Below are 18100 nucleotides of genomic sequence, written 5' to 3' on the forward strand. Positions count from 1 at the left end.
TATGTGAGTTCATGCAGTCAATAATGTTTCCTCTCAGTTCGGGTTGAATTTCAAATGGAGTTATCTTCAACTTTCAGGCCCCTTCCTGAGGAAACGGGATAAAAATGGGGTCAAAAGCACATTCAAGCCTCAAGAGTACTCTTCATACAGTTTCGGAGTGGTTTGTAATTTTCGTGATACCTTTGGAATGTCAATATGTGACAGCACAAGCCCTCATGTAGGATTAGGAATGTGACCCTACCAGTCAAGCCAGGGACACAAACTTTATTCTCAGATCCATGCCAACAGCCAGCCTGCCTTGTGGTCCTTCCAACCCCACTCACAGGCTGCTAGAACAGGATATGTGTGGCTCTTTAAACATATTTTTGATGGAGGCAGACTTGGTCCTGGACTTTACAAGGCTTTGCACATCACATTTGCCAGAAGATTCACTACTTAAACTTAAGGACTCTGGGTCAGGCACGGTGGTGTGCACCTGTCATCCTCGTACTCAAGATGCTGAGGCAGGAGTGAGACAGCCTTGAAAATCAGGATCAGGTCTCATTCCCCTGGTGTTGAAGTTTGAACACCCAAGAAACACCAAGACAAAGGCAAAAAGTTGTATTTAAAGGATAGAATAGAGAGAAAAGAGACTCCTCCGGAGAGGAGGGGGTCCAAAGCTGGTGCCCAAGAGAGTGGGGTTGACTTGCCCCTTTTATAGATTTCAGATTTCTTTCTTCTCATGTCCTCTCCTCCTCTTGTGTTATCTGACCAAAAGCCAGGAAAGTAGCTGCCCAGAAAGGCAGAAAGGGAGCCACCCAGGGGGTACTCATTAACAATCCTTGTTGAGAGGAACAGCTCCCTGGAGGCAGGTGACCTTGGTAACAGGTGAGGAAGGGAAAGTGCTCTGGAGGTATCAGTATTTTATTTCCTTTGAATCAGCCTCCATCTACTTGATCCAGTCACTCATTATCTATACTGACTGTCCTTTTGCCTCGGTCTCAGGAGGATCACTTATACCCAAGAGTTAGAGGCCAGACTGGGCAACATAGTGAGATCCTTTAAACAAAGAAATGAAATAAATGTCAGGCATGGTGGCACATGCCTGCAACCCCAGTGACTCGGGAGGCAAGAGGATCACAAGTTCAATCCCAACTTAGGCAACTTATAGAACTCCTATCACAAAACACAAACAAAAGAAAAGGCTGAGAATGTAGCTCAGTAGTAGAGTGCCCCCAGATTCAATCCCTAGTATCAAAAACAAAATAATGTAGGGCTGGGGTTGTGGCTCAGTGGTAGAGTGCTTCCCTAGCACGTGTGAGGCCCTGGCTCTATGCTCAGCACCACATATAAAAAGAAATTAAATAATAAATAAAGGTAGTGTGTCCAACTACAACTAAAATTTTTTAATTAAAAATAGAATAATATAATATAATAAGTAAACTAAGGACCTTGTCATGGGGCAGAGATTTTCAGTCTACTAATCGACTATTTTTACTTTTACCCTAGAATCCTTCCTGTGACCTTTCTTTCTTCTGGACTTTCTCTCAAGGATCTTGCAGAGAACAAACCCAGGCATCTATCCTTGCCAGCCATTGCTCTTTTTTTTTTTTTTTTTTTTGTACCAGGGATTGAACCCAGGGGCACTTTACCACTAAGCCACATCCTCAGCCCTTTTTTATATTTTACTTACAGAAAGGGTGGCTTCGAACTCGAAATCCTCCTGCCTCAGCCTCCCAAGCCACTGGGATTACAGGAGAGCACCACTGCACCCAGCTTGCCATTGATCCCTTCTAACACCATCACCTTTTCTTTATTTCAAAAAGTATTAGCCAGATTCTTGGGAGTACCAGTGTATATTCCCCTAGGAACCTATATGCAAATATGGCTGACCATATTTTCCAAGAATGGTGACAGCAATGTTTCCTCTCCTACAATCTTCTAGAACCCTCCCTCACTCCATCAAGAGGCAGATCCCATTTACTCTCCCCTTGAACATGGATGGGTCTCGTTGACTGCTTCAATGAATAGAAGTTTATGGAAATAATGGTGCATGACTTGTGAGACCTGATCAAAGGAGATGTTTCCTTCCAGCTCCCTCTCTTGGAACACTCCATACTGTGAAGGAGCCCAAACCCACCTTCACAGAGAAATCACATGAAAAAATCTACATGGAGAACAGAGACCCTGATCAAAATCCAGCATTAACCACTAGAAATGGGAGTCAACTACATGATGATACTAGCCCCCAACCTTAGAGTCTTTTAGCTGAGGCCCCAGACATCATGGTGTAACAAGACAAGCTGTCCCTGCTGCATTGGGTCCAAGCTCCAACCCATAGAATCCATGAGTGTAATGAATAGCCCTTTTTATCAGTCAGTTTGGAGATAATTTTATCAGTCAGTAACTAGAGCAGTGAACCAAGCATACAATGTTCATGAACCTTCCAAAATCCCTTCAATACCTCAGCATCTGTGGACTTGCTGTGACACTGTAGCCACATGTAGATGCTGTAGGGTAAACACGAGGGTGGTTTTCTGCCATAACCCTCTCAGACAGAAAATACTCAAAATGACTATATACCATGGATAAAATAAAACTGACCCAAAGTTGACCATTTCTAACCCTGATGATGAACTTGCTAGAACTCTGTTCTTGGCATTGGTAATTTTTAGTCCCTTCCTCCTCCCCTTTTGGGAGCTGCAGATTGAACCCAGAGCCCTACATATGCTAGGCAAGCACTCTACCATTGAGCTATATACCTAGGCCTTTTTATTTTGAGGCAGGGCTAAATTACCCAGGCTGGCCTCAAACGTGCAATTCTCTTGCCCCAGCCTCCACAGTAGTGGGGGTTACACACTTGTCTCCTCTCCCCTTTTTCTAAAGAAACAAGAACAAGTACACGAGGAATGGGGGTCTGAATCAGCCTACACCCCTGGGCCTTATCACCTCCAGTTTTATGGCTTCCTTTAAGTCATAGGCATCCAGTTCATAGATATCCAATTCAATTTATGTGGAAAGTGATCCCAGGGAGCCAGAATGAAGGAGGAAGGAGAATGAGACCCAGAAGAGGGAAGAACCTATATCAGGGTGCATTTTCTATGTTGCTACTCTGGGTCTTAGAGTTTGATTGCATGAAACTTCCTGAGAAAACATGGAATTTCTCCTCACCTGATTTGTTGCGCACTTACTGTGCTAGGTTCTTGGCAAACACTCCCTCAGGCATCACAACATTGAGAGGTAGGTTTTAATAAACCCAATTCCCCCATACCACACTTTTTTTTTTTTTTTGAAGTGCTGGAGTTCAAACCCAGGGCCTCCTATGTTCTAGATAAGTGCTCCAATATTATGCTTGAAGGCCACCTCCATTTTATAGATGAGAAAACTGAGATTTGAAAAGCTTAAGCTGCCCAAGTCATGAAGTGAGGTCACATCCCACCCCCTAACTTCAAAATCCTTTTCCATTTTACAACAGGGTCAGCTGTTAAAGAGTGGGCAATTCCAGTGGGTTCTCTCAGAAGCTCTTAGCAAATGCAAAAATATCCTTTGGCCTCAAGTCAAAATGCCTCTCAGGCAAGAATCTTACTTGGACAATAGAGAATTGTCTGGCAAACTTAGCCCCACGGCTCCCAGTGAGAAGGAACATTCCCTGGAACCCTGATAAGTTTCTCTGGCACATATTATGTGTGTGATTATGTAGCTGACAAGAGTTCACAGAAATATTTGGAGTAGCAAAAACACAGACCAATGGCCAAACTGAGGACCTAACACAGAGTGTTAGGTCTTTTAAAGAAACCCTGGCAGCAAGAAGAGTCTCTCCCAGCCCATAGTTGTCGCCTTCCTTCATCAGTCAGAGTCCTATTCTTAGTTTGAAGTATCTCAGTTGTCACCAAAGAGAACTCTCCACCAGCGGAATAATTACAGTGGCCCAGAATAGCACATTTGAGGCGTACAAGAAGAGAGAGCGGGCAGGCGCTGCTGGATGGGTGAGTGAGACAAGGTATTTCTGAGTACTGAGGATCCTGAGTCCACTTGCAAGAGGGCCCTCATTTTTACTTACAGCCAAGGTCAGAATAACCAGATCTGTTGCAAGGACAATGCTGTGGGAGAGGAGAGGCAAGTTGGAAGCCAAAGAAACGTTTCTTCAGATTCCTTCTGCTATATTGGAAAAGTGAAAGTTGCTATGTGATCTTGTAGCTATAAAATGAATATATTTCTCATTATTAAAAAATTCAGGATTGCATCAAATATAGAATAGAAAGCAGAAATCACTAGTAAATCCATGATGCAAAGCTCAGAGCTACATGCATAATTTGCTTTTTGGTGTTTTTCTGACTTCAACAACCACTATTTGCTATCTAACACTTCATCTTGCCCTTCCTTTAGGAAAAGTCCCCCCAAACTTCCTTTGGGAAATGTTCTCCCCCACACACACTCCCCGCCCCAGGTTCTCAGGCTAGGGGTTTAGGGATTGTGGGGTCTTCAATGCCTTAAGGACCATAGCCCATTGCCCTGACCAAGGAATTTGTTCAGGCATGGTCATGTGACCCAAGCCAGTGCAACCAGAGTAGAGTGTGTGTCTTTCTCTGGGACAATGAAAACAAGACACCATTTACTTCCCACTGGATGGGAATGAGGACACAGCCCAGGCAGGTTTTGCCACATGTTAGGATCGTGAAAGATGAAGAAACTCCACAGAATGCAGAAGAAAGAGACAGAAAGAAACCAGTTCTTCCAGGATATTACTGAGCCCCTGGAAGCCCCTACCCAGTTTCATGATCAGTTACTTAATTTGACATTCAATCAGATTTGAGATGGGTTTTCAGTTACAAGCCACTGGGAAAACATTTTGAATAGTATTGGTTCCCTTGGACATGTTTCTGGCATCTCCCACCACCCCACCCAACTTACCCCCACCCATATAGTTTTAGGAAAAACAGGTTTTGTAATATCTTTTTATGTCAAAAAATACAGGCCTACTTACATAATGATTTTTTTTTTTTTTTTTACAGTGCTGGGGACTGAACCCAGAGCCTCTCCTGCTAGCCAAGTGACCTACCACTGAGCTACACCCCAGCCCTTTTCATTTTTTTTGACAGGGTCTCACCAAGTTGCCCAGGCTGACCTAGAACTTGTGATCCTCTTGCCTCAGCCTACCAAGTAGCTGGGATTACAGGCCTATGCCACTGCACCCAGCAACCTAATGATTTCTAATGTCCGTCTTGTCACCTGTATCTCTACTTAGAAGTCTCCTCCTATATCTGGCTTTTTCTGACTTACAATTTGAAGTAGCTCCACCTCATCCTTTATCATATGAAGGTGATATATGAATGGAGTTTTGCAGTTTTATGTATTTATGTATCTTTAATTTTTTTCTTTGTATTCCTCTTCTCACTTGTCTGTTTTCCTGGATTTTCTTTCCACCTTTTCTCTAACCAACAGCTAATCTCTGGTGGCTCCTCTTCCACTCTGCCTGTGAATTTTTACTTCTAGATTCTCTCTTCCTCCCTTATGAACATCACGTACTATGCTTATTTCAGTTTTCTCATCCACCATTTGAAATTATAAACCATTTTAGCAAATTTTCTGTTTATACTGTAGTCAGTTATCGAACTCATCATTTTGGTTTATTGTGAGAAAGCAGTAGATGCTTTAATGGGAGCTATTAGGTTAAAGCTATATATTATTTATACTGGGTGCAGTTGATATTGGTCTCACCCTTAAAGGCGAGGCACTAGAAACCTTCGGGGACACTATAGATCTGCAGGGTGTAATTTGTGCTGACTTAGATCCATACTGCTCAGTGGGAAAACACACGAACAAAACGAAAAAACAAGGGAATAAAGCACCCCAACAAACCAAGATGCTCCAACAACAGAATTCACTGACAACACAGTAGAAAAAGTGTCCAAGAAGGAGTTCAGAATGTACATAGGTAAACTGACCCATGAAATAAAGGATAGTATACAGACTGAAATCAAAGAAAAAAACACAGGAAGTGGAAGATAACTTCAATAAAGAGTTAGAGATTGTGAAAAAATAACCAAGCAGAAATGCTCAAAATGAAGGAATCAATAAACCAAATTATAAATTCAATAGAAAGCATCACCAACAGACTAGACCACTTGGAAGACAGAACCTCAGGCAATGAAGACAAAATATATTATCTTAAAAATAGAGTTGACCATGCAGAGAAGATGGTAAAAAAACATGAACAGAATATCCAAGAATTATGGGGGTAACATGAAAAGACCAAATTTAGGAGTTATTGGAATAGGTGAAGGAGCAGAGATACAAACCAAAGGAATGCACAATCTTTTCAATGATATAATATCAGAAAATCTCCCAAACCTAAAGAATGGAATAGAAAATCAAATACAAGAGGCTTACAGGGCCCCAAATGTACAAAATTACAGCAGACCCACACCAAGGCACATTATAATGAGAATGACTAACACAGAGAATAAAGATAAAAATCTTAAAGGCCAGGAAAGATAAAAATCAAATTACATATAAGGGGAAAACAATTTGAATTTCTTCTGATTTCTCAACCCAGACCCTCAAAACTAGGAGGTCCTGGAATAATATATTTCAAGCTCTGAGCTCTTTTTATGGTTATATTCACTTGCTCCTCATGACACAAAGATCCCGAGGGACATCCATTTACTCATTTCTGTGGCCCTGCTAGCCAGACCCTCAATAAGTGCCTGCTACAGGAAGGACCTAGGATTGGTGTGTCTGATGGATGACATTCTTTTTAAAGGAACTTTCCCCAAACAAGAGCTTTGGGCTTCCTTCCCTGGAATTTCTCTCCCCTTCTATGCTAATGCATTGTTTGTTGACCCTCTGGCCTATTGATTCAAAGTGCCTGATGCCTAATTACAGGGAGAAATCTCTGTTTGGACACAGTTCTTCAGGATGGTCCCCAGCATTTTGGTTTTAAAATGCTGCTATATCCTCACTAGCTTCATAAATAGCAGCTCTGGGTAAGAGACAACCAGCCCCATCTTGTCCCTCTGGGCCTTCCCACCAGCATCCCACCCTGTCACTTATGCCACCTCAGGGCCACAGTGACCCAGGAGCAGCTTTGCTTTCCGCTGACCCCTAAATACCTAGCACTCAAACATGCAGAGAAAGATACTCTAATTTGTCCTAAAAGAGCATTTAACCATTAACCATTAACTTGTTTGGTTGTCATTTGTGTTTTGAATCTTCCCTCTCCTGAAATTCTTGATCATTCTACAATGTTCAAAGAATTCAGAAGATAGTAATAGTCAAAATAATGTGTTTCAAGTCTTGAAATATTATGCAAAGTGACAGAAGCCAGACATAAAATATATACACTGTATACTTCCATTTTCCTGAAACATCCAGAATAGGCAAATCTGTAGGGACAGAAGATGGAATAGTTGTTGACAGGAACTGGGGGATGGAGGTCTGGGGAGTAACTGGGTACAGTTCCTAACTTAATGGGTGCAGGGCTTCCTTTTGAGGTTATGAAAATGTCACAGAACTAAATACAGGTGATGGTTGCCTAATATTGTAAATGTACCAAATGCCATTGAATTATATATTTTAAAATAGGTACTGGCTAACTTTATATTATGTAATTTTTTAGCTCATTTTTTTAATAAGAGATAAGATTTTGCATCTAGTTTTTTTTTTTTTAAGTCTTGTTTGTTGAATACCTTCTCTGTGCCTGTGCTCTGCTAAACCTGCACTGTAACATGTAATTATCACAATCAACCTTTTGAGATAGGTGCAGTTTGTATACTTAGTTTACAAATGAGGAAACGGAGCTGGGTGTGTGATGCATCCCTGTAATACCAGCAGCTCTGGAGGCTAAGCCAGGAGGATCATGAGTTCAAAGCCAGCCTCAGCAACTTAGTGAGGCCCTACGCAACTTAGCAGGACCCTGTCTCAAAATAAAATGTAAAAAGGGCTGGGGGTGTGACTCAGTGGATAAGCACCCCTGGGTTCAACTCCTAGTACAAAAAAAAAAAAAAAAAAAAAAAAAAGGAAAGAAAGAAAAAAAGAGATTTGAGGCACAGTTAGGTTACATAATTAGGCCCAGGTCACATCAGCAGCAGTTTTCAGAGAAGGATTCATGCATGGGCAGTCTATGGTGGGGCCAGCATTCTGTATCACTGGTCATTTGCTCTGTTATGAGGGATTCTGCTCCCTCAGCATCCTCAGAGGAGAAAGGAAGCCAGCATATACTGGTGACAGGGACAGGGCCAATATTTTTATCACTCTGGGCCAGCTCCTAACTTAGAGTCTTCATTTAATTCTCACTACCACACCTTGTGGAGAGAACTACTGATATTCCTATTTTGCAGATGAAGAGCCTAAGACCCAGAAAGTTTGGTCAACTTACCCCATAGGACCCTTGAAGAACTGAAGCCAGACTGGCTGAGATGACAGCCTTGATCTGAGCAAGAATAAAGCTTTGTCCTAGCTTCTCTCACAAGACTTTTTCTTCTTGTCTATCAACTATCTAGGCAGATAATGAGAAAGCAATGAATAGGACAAAGCTCTCGCCTCCCCTCTCGTCCCACAGAAGGAGCACTGCCATTCTTTGACATGACCCCTTTGCAGGCCTGTTAGTCCAAATGCAGAAGACCACACATTGGCTTCCTTCCACCTCTGCCACACACATGTCTATTAACAAAGAAATATGGATTGATTCATCACATGTTAATGAACTGAGGTCTTAAGGGGATTACAGGTATGGGAATAAGTCTGACAGCTGAGCCTAAAACTATTATCTGATTTCCTGTTAATGCATACTGCATTATATTTCTTTAGAGAATTTTCAGAATTCATTTCCTTAGGCCAAGTCTATAAATTCAACCTCTGCTAACAAAAGTGACAACAAGACCTCAGAAACTCCATTTAGCAAGATCCAATTCCCCAATATTGTTGGGGGGATCTTCTTTAGCCTTTATTTAGCACAGCTTTGGGAAATAATTTTCAAAACCACAAAAATATACACTGTTTCCTTGCCATCTCCGTGAGATTGGTTCTAAGACCCCCTGCAGGTACCCAAACATGCAGATACTCAGGTCCCTTGTGTAAAATTGCATAAAAATTGCAGAGTACCTATGCACATCCTCTCATATATTTTAAATCAGCTCTGGATTGCTTATGATACCTAATATATGTAAGTGCTATGGAAATAGTTGTTATTTTGCATTGGGTTTTTAATTGGTATTGGATTTTATTTTATTTTTTCCTAAATATTTTCCATCATGGTTGGTTGAATCTGAGGATGGAGAGCCTATGGATACAGAGTGATCTGTATCTGCCACCCTCCCCAAAATTTCTTTTTTTGGTAGGGAGAGGGGTAGGTACCAGGGATTGAACTCAGGGGCATTTGACCACTGAGCCACATCCCCAGCCCTATTTTGTACTTTATTTAGAGACAGGGTCTCACTGAGTTGCTTAACACCTCACTTTTGCTGAGGCTGTCTTTGAATTCGTAATCCTTCTGCCTCAGCCTCCCAAGTCACTGGGTACAGGTGTGTGCTGGCCTAAATTTCTATTTCTTTTCTTTTCTTTTTTTTAGTTTTATTGATTATATTTTTTAAAATACATGACAGCGGAATGCATTACAATTCTTATTACACATATTGAGTACAATTTTTCATATCTTTGTATATACAGTATGTTCATGCCAATTCATGCCTTTATACATGTACTTTGTTTTTAATTTTTAGTTTTTTGCATTACAATTCTTACTACACATATATACCACAATTTTTCAAATCTCTGCTTGTATATAAAGTATGTTGACACCCAATTCAAGTCTTCATACATGTACTTTGGATAATGATGTCCATCACATTCCACCATCCTTACTAATCCACTGCCCCCCCTTTTCCTCCCATCCCTCTTCCCTATCTAGAATTCATCTATTCCTCCCATGTTCCCCCTCCCTACCCCACTATGAGTCAGCCTCCTTATATACGAGAAAACATTAGGCATTTGTTTTTTGGGGATTGGCTAAATTCACTTAGCATTATCTTCTCCAGTGCCATCCATTTACCTGCAAATGCCATGATTTTATTCTGTTTTAATGCTATTCTTATTCTACCCCATTTAAACTTCAGTAGCCAGAGAAAACAGGACCTGAAAAGTTATAGTCATTGGTTCCCAAAAGAGCCAGGTGCAAGTTCTGACCCATCTTGTAAAGTTAGCTGCAAACCCTCCCAGGGAGCTGCATACATCTTCCAAAGGCTGACTGCCTGTGTGCATAGACACAGCATGGTGCTTGGGACTGCATGGGGAAAGAGGAAGCAAGGTTGCAAACCCACCACCCTCACATGTCTACAAAGGTTAGTAAGTGAAGCTGGACAGGTTATCTGTACAGGGCATCAGCCTCGCAGCTTCAGCTTATGGTTGTCATAAGAAGACTTATGCCCAGCATCATCAAATCTGCCATTACAAAACAAAAAACAAAATCCCCCCAAATCTGGATTTGATATAAAATCTACTAATTTTTTCTAAAAAATGTATTGTCCCATGTAGGCCAAATAATACATGTTTATAAGCTAGATAAACTCCAGGGGTTTTGCCAGTTTGCAAATTCAGCTCTTAAAAGGTGTTTTTAAGAATGTTTTGGGGCTGGGGATGTGGCTCAAGCGGTAGCTCGCTCGCCTGGCATGCGTGCGGCCCGGGTTCGATCCTCAGCAGCACCACATACCAACAAAGATGTTGTGTCCACCGAGAACTAAGAAAAAATAAAATAAAATGTAAAAAAAAAAAAAAAAAAAAAGAATGTTTTAAACAGCTGGACACAGATTACATGCCTGTAATCCCAGAGAATAGGGAGGCTGAAGCAGGAGGTTTGTGAGTTCAAAGCTAGCCTCAGCAACTTAGTTAGGCCCTAAGAAACTCGGGAGACCCTGTCTCTAAATAAAAATACAAAAAAGGGCTGGGGATGTGGCTTGGTGGTTAAGTGCCCCTGGGTTCAATCTCTGGTACCAAAAAAAAAGAAGAAGAAGAAAAAGAATGTTTTAAGTAGGAAACCATATAACACGGTCAACAAACTATTTCAGAAGATACTCTGGGAGGGAACTCTAGATGGAGAAAAGGAACATTGAACCCAGAAGCAAGAAACTTTGTTTTGAACCCGAACTTATTAGCTGAAGGGTCCTGAGCAAGCTACGGAACAAAGCTGTGAATGACTTATAGAATGGTTATAGTTTCACCAGCCACATGTACTCTGCAGGGCTACTTCAAAGAACAAACCAATCAATTCAAGAAATCTCCTATACTCCAAAGAATCATGCAAATAGAAGAATTTACAGTGTAAACTCCTTGAGGCAGAGAGTCGATCACAATCAGAACACGGTGCCTATTTGCACAGAGGCACTCAATAAATATTTTTAATTGACTTAATATGCCTTCCTGTTATAATCCAAATTTAGAGAATTAATGTTTTTTTATGACCTACAAAATAGTTTTCAAGATTATTAAGCATTCTGACTCACATAATGACTCACATAATAACTATGGATTGAAGTTCCTAGACTCAGTGAAATTACATGTTAATGTGTAGATTTTTGTCTGAGAGAGATGCAAATCATTTCTCTCTGGTGGAAAAGATATCTACAAAGATTATAATTTATTATTTTGTAGGATATTAGCCCAATTTTGTATTTAACTCAGAATTCTTATCTTCATATTCATTAATCAGATTGCTTTTATTACCCTCTTCCTTAAACATTCTTTAAACCATCTTAAGATCTTCCCAATTCCCTCATTCAATCACAGGCTGAATAAGTCACACTCGTTCATTTTATAGTTGCATGAGAATCATAATCCCACAGTTCTGAAGATTATTCTTGAATGCTACCCTATCTTTTCCTCATCAAACATGTAAATACAGATACTACCTTCTTTGATGGAGTGTAGAAAGGAGTGGGAAGCCAATTTGATCACTGATAACTAGAATACTAGAGGACACAGGTAAGAAGCTATGAGAAATTAAGGAAGGACTTGGTGTTAAATTGGGGGAGTCAGAGAAGGCATCAGAAAATATGGCACGTTAGCTGCACCTGTAAGGAAGAGTAAGGTGTTGGTAGATGAGGAGGGCTACTCGCAACAGAGAACAGAATTCTAGGAATGTGTTGGGATCAAGTACTTTCATATCATTGGAACATACATGGGTTTTGCAGGAGAAAGTTGCCTGATGCATTAGTCAGCCTTTTATCACTGTGACCCAAATACTTGACAATAACAACTTCATGGTTTCAGAGTTTTCAGTCCATGCTCAGTTGACTGCTTTGCTCTGGGCTTGAGGTGAGGCAGAATATCAGGATGGAAGGGTGCAGTGCAGGAAAGCTGCTCAGTTCAAGGTGGTCAGGAAGCAGAGACAGGGAAAAGCCAGGGGCAAGATAAAAGGCACCAGTGACCTACCTCCTCTGACCATGCCCACCTACCTATAGTTACCACCCAAGTAGTACATTCACATTATTCAGCAAATGGATTAACCCACCAATGCAGTTACAGCTCTCATAATCCAATCTTTCAGCTCCCACTAGTGCTGCATTGCCTAACACATGAGTCTTTCAGGGGACATTCTTAGATCCAAAACATAGCACTTGGAAAAGGATCGGGGTGTCTTTGGGTCCATTGTTACATAACAAACTACTCCAAAACTCAGTGACTTAAAATGACACTTACTTATTATTTCTCATACATCTGTAGGTAGGCTGATCTAGGCTGGACTCAACTGGAGTGTTTCTGCTCTACATTTGCCTCGTCCTACTCTGATGCCCTAGGCTTGCCTGGGAAATTTTCTCTCATGGAATGGCATAGGTGCAAGAGAACAAGTCACAGGTGCTGTAGTTTGGATCTTGAATATCCCTTAAAGGCCCAGGAGTAAAAGGCTTGGTCCACTGGGTGGCACTATTGGGAGGTGGTGGAAACTTTATTTGATGAGGCCTAGTGAGAAGTCTTTGGGTCACTGGGGGGTGTGCCCTGGAAGCAGGTTACAGGACCCCGGCCCACTTCTCACTTTCTTGTGCTCCCAGGCTGAGGTGAGCAGTTTTCCCCTGCCATGTGCTCCTGCCATAATGGCTGACTTGCCACTGGCCCAAAAGCAACAGGGCCAAAGGATCATGAACTGGAACCTTGAAAAACAAGAGCCAAAATAAACCTTTCTTCTCTTTAAAATAATTTCTCAGATATTTATTACAGTAGCAGAAAGTTGATTAACAACCATGGTCAATCCCAAGGCAAGTGATGGGGAATTATATTCTGACTTTTTAGTGGGAAAAACTGTAAAGTCACATGGCAAAGGACATAGCACAAAGAGGGGTGAAGAATTGGAGCCAATGATGCAATCTACTTAGGGACAGACAGCAGAAGCCTTAATACTATTGTAAAGAATTAAACTTGGTTCTAGGCAAGGGGAAGCCATCAATGTTTTTAAGCAGAAGGAAAGCATTCGCAGATCTATGTTAGAAAGATGATTCTGTCTGCTCCCTGGGTGGAGGATTAGGGAGTTTAGAACCACTTGAATTAGAGTAGTGGCTGTGGGAAAAGGGACAGAGGGACAATTTAAAATAGTTATTAAACAGACTAAAGCGGGCCATCATTTGGAGAAAGAGTAAGAAAATCGAAGACCCCACTCAAGTTTCTAAATTGATATGGTGAAATCACTGACAGTGATAATAACACTAGCTGCTTTTATTGAGCATTTATTTTGAGTCATCTACTATTACGAACTTTTTTTTTTACAGTTTCTTTCTTTTTTAAAATTACACATGGAAAGGAAAACCAAGTAATTTTTGTAACTTTATTTAGAGGAGGGGGTGAGACAGACAAGGATGGAAGAGGCAGGACAGTACAGAGGAAGGGAAAAAATACTGATATTGATAGGTCATGGGATTGTAGGAAGTCCGCTGAATGTAGCAGGTAAGAGGAAAACTAAAATGTTCAAAGAAATGAGGCACTCCAAGATTAAAATGAGTTTTCTTTGGTTCCCAGGGACTTGTCCCTGAGCTCTCACTTCAAGTTTGAGTTCCAAAGCTATTCTTTTGGCTCACAGGGCTCTCTGTGTCATACAAAGACTCTCAATGATTTAAATTCTAGAGCCATCTGTGCCCCGCAAATGGTTAGGTAATAGTTCACATTAGACATGTGAAATTAATTCTACCCAAATATCTAGGCTCAAGGTCAAGATCTGTATATGAAAGTCCCTCTACCCTGATCAAGCCACCTACTACCCTCAATCCAGGTTCTCCCCAGACTAGCTCAGAAAATGACCAAGTCTTCTCTTCTTCTCCCCTTAAAAAGGTTGTTGGTGATGGCAGGCCTCAGAGGAAGTGCTTGGCATCAGTAGGAGATGACCAGAGACGGCAACTAGTGAAAAGTAGGCCCCAAGGCCCAGCCCATCTCTATGTTGTTCACTTTCTTGGTGAACTGAAAGAGGGTAATCTCATTGAGCACAGTTGGGCACGCCTGTAATCCCAACAGCTCAGGAGGCTGAGACCGGAGGATCGCGAGTTCAAAGTCAGCCTCAGCAAAAGCAAGACCTAACCAACTCAGTGAGACCCTGTCTCTAAATAAAATACAAAATAGGGATGGGGGCGTGGCTCAGTGGTCAAGTGCCCCTGAGTTCAATCCCCAGTACCCTACTCCCCAAAAAGAAGGTGTTATCTGCAAAGCCATCTTTTAGCAGGGCAGTGATGTAGCTGAGCTCCAATACATAGGAAAGGACTGCCTGACTTGAAGTTCTCCAAGTTATCGTCAAACATTTCCCTGGCTTTTTTTTTTTCCAAACTCTTCAACTTTTAAAATATCCCCTTTTTGATAGTCAATCATGTATGGTTCAACGGCTCCGTCATAATAGTAAGAGAAAGCATAGAAGGACCTTCCTCGGATCTCCTCTGGCTGGTGAAGCTTTCCTTGCACCACCCTCAGCACTTCGTTGTAGCAGAGCTCAAAGCCCATCTTCCCTTCTCGGTTGTCACCAAACTGCGATTTCACACCCCCAAATATTCAATCTGCTTCCAACCATCTGGATAAACAAGCACTTTGGAAGTTTGTCCATCCATCCCTTCTGTCTGCAGGGTTCCCAGAGTTGCCAGTCCTGCAGCTTTAATCCAAATCCCAAGTAACTGTGTATAGAGCTTATAAGTGCTATTAAACATCTCAAAGGAAGTGTTGTAGCCCTTAGGGGTTTGTTCCAAGGTTTTCTCAAACTAGGGCAGGAATGTGATTTGGGTAAAGCACCCTTCACCCCACCCAGATCCAGAGTCCCCACAGTCTCCTGGCTGTGGCCATGTAGCTGACCTGTTAGGAAATTCACAGTAACCCAAGCCAATATGCCTTCACAGGATCCATCCATGATGCTAACATTGTCATCTGGGACCAGGAAAGGTGGCTTCTTGAAGATCTCCTCCACCTTAAAGAGCAGGGCCTGGGCTTTCTGATCTGGCAGTAGGCGAAGTCCTGCAGTTGCCCTCAGGACCACTTCGGTCCTTGGGCAGTGACTTCAGGGAATTCAGTCTTGGCCACCTCCAAGAGTTCTTCAACACTCTCAGCACCTGCTTATGTTGATCTACAAATGCAGAAAGTCCTGGCTTCACAGAATCAAAGATTTTCCCTTCCAGAACTGGAAGCAGTCCGGGAATGTTCTACATGAAGACGTAAACATGAATTCGAGTTCCAGTGCTTCCTGCATCAAACATAATTCCATACAAGGTGCTGGCACTGACATTTATGGGACACATGGAAGACAGGAAGACACCCTCAAACCAAGTCTCCTGGTCTCTGTGGAAGACAGTGCTACAAACACAGGCTACCACCAGCATGAAAAAAATTGTGCCCCAGGAAGTGGCCACACTCTACCTAAGGTGTGGTGACTTGAAGTTTTGTTGTGGAAGGAGTGCTGCTCACTCCTGTAGTAGCTTATGTCCAGATACCTGGTCTACACTACCAGGACCATAATGATCTGGTTTGCATGAGGATTCAGCCAACATACTCTACATTTCTATGACATTTCTTTAAGTGCACTGCCCTTGGTGCTCTTCACTCTATTGCAAACCTTTGGCACATACCACAAAAGGGTTACAAAAAACAAGACATCGTTTTAGTTATAGTTATCTATCTCTGTTTCATGAAAAAGAAAACCAAGGCTTAAAATATTGAGTAATTTGTCCAAGGTTTTACAACTCATAACTGACAGAGCTGAGGTTTGAACTCAGAGTTGGAGCCCACAATCTCTATGGGCAGCCTTGAAGGACAGGGATCAAAAGGACAGGAATCAGCTTTAGGGAGGAACTAACATTGTATTTGGAGTAGTGACTGCCTTTGTGACTTTTATATCCTAGCACTCTGGTCTACCTTTTTAAGCAATAAAATAGCAGTGTATTTATTGGTATAAAAATCACTTTTTTAGGTACCTAAAGTTGGAATCATTTACATATTAATTTGCCCAGAGAATCATATGCTTCACTTTGACTCAAAGTTACATTCATTTGAAAATCAATCAGAACCCATCCCTCCCTGCTCAAAGCCTTCCCAAACTGGCTGTGGTTCCCCTTTCTCATCCTTAGGTAAGTCTATCCATCTTTTCTATTGCCCACAGATCCTTGGGTGGACCTTTCTTTATGTCCTGTAGTCTCTAACAGAACAGATTTAGGATGGCAAGAGGCTGGAGGCAGGTGATTAAAGTGGGAAATAGAGATCCTGTGTGCAGTGCTGAATTAGGGAAAGGCTGGGAGAAGGGAAATTTGTTCTAGTTCCAGCCCCTCCACGTCCCTTCTTCCAGGTCCTGATTCTCTCCATTCCTCTTTCTCCTTGTCCTCTGAGACAGATCTACTCTCAAAGTTCAATATATCTCTCCCAGGATCATTTATTTCACCTGGGATCTTCCTTCCCAGTTATCCACCCTGGAGAGACTCAAGCTGAAGGACTGAGGGACTTGGATTCAGGCCTCCTAAGGTGGAGCAGCACCTGAGAACAGTGCAGAAAAATGAAACCACTCCTGACTTTTAACAATTGGTGCATGAAATAAATATCAAAATACTATTATTGCTAAAGCACTCACTAGTTTGGGAAATGTGAACTGTGCCAATTTTATATCTATATCTATCTATCTATCTACCTAGTCAGCCCTCCATTTCTGAGGTTTCTTCATCTTCAGATTTAACGAAGGATGGAAAATGGAAAACACACACACACACCTGTATTAAACATTAATATTTATTAATTTAATTTAATGTATTAAAGCAGAATTCTTTTTCTTGTCATTGCCCCCTAAATCTTACAGGAAAACAACTATTTGCATAGCATTTACAATGTCATAGGTATTGTAATCTAGAGATGATTTAAAGTATATGGGAGGATTGTGGGGTGATATGAAAACACATCACTTAATACAAGGACTTTGCCTTCTGTGGAGGATCCTGGAACCACTCCCCCAGACACAGTGCATGACCACTGACTGCCTATAAATAAGATGTAAAATAAAGGGAGAGCAGGAAATAAGATGTTTTATTTCTCTCTCTCCCTCTCTCTATATACACAAACATATTTGTTATTTGCCACTCAGCCATTTATTTTACATCTCATTTATTTTGCTGAATATTTTCAAATGTCAATTTTTTTTATGGTGATTTCAACCATCATTTGAATCTTCTTCATTTTTATCTCTTTAAGGCCTTTTTACTAATTAAAATTAATTTTGCTCTTCTCTAAGCAAAATATGAATATATAATGTATGCCCATGTAGGGCATATAAATAAGTCATAAAATCTGTCCATTTGTGAAGACATTTATAAATAATTCTCCATTCTTCTGGCTCATTCCTTCATTCACACTTTAACACTGGACAAGAAGTAAGGCTACAGAGGTGGCCCCTGTGGCACCAGGGATGATGTGTTATGATGACTCATTTTAGGTGTCAACTTGGCCGAACCCAGAAAACCCAATATATGGTCAAACTTTATTCTGGATGTTTCTTGAAGGCCTGCCTGCCCCCACCGTTTCTTTAAATGAGATTAACTTTTTTTTTTTGAGATTAACATTTAAATTGGTGAGCTTTGAGTGAAGAAGATTGCCCTCACAACGTGGCTTCCCACATCCAAGCAGTTGAAGACCTGAA

The 18100-nt window shown here is 41.4% G+C and overlaps 1 pseudogene; it reads right to left on the minus strand.

Moving 5' to 3' along the window:
* Positions 1–14325: 14325 nt before the first annotated feature.
* LOC113183061 (ectonucleoside triphosphate diphosphohydrolase 5 pseudogene) lies at positions 14326–15940 on the minus strand (annotated as a pseudogene).
* Positions 15941–18100: the final 2160 nt, after the last annotated feature.

Source organism: Urocitellus parryii, chromosome 4 (genome assembly GCF_045843805.1).
Source record: "Urocitellus parryii isolate mUroPar1 chromosome 4, mUroPar1.hap1, whole genome shotgun sequence".
NCBI classification, from domain to species: Eukaryota; Metazoa; Chordata; class Mammalia; order Rodentia; family Sciuridae; genus Urocitellus; species Urocitellus parryii.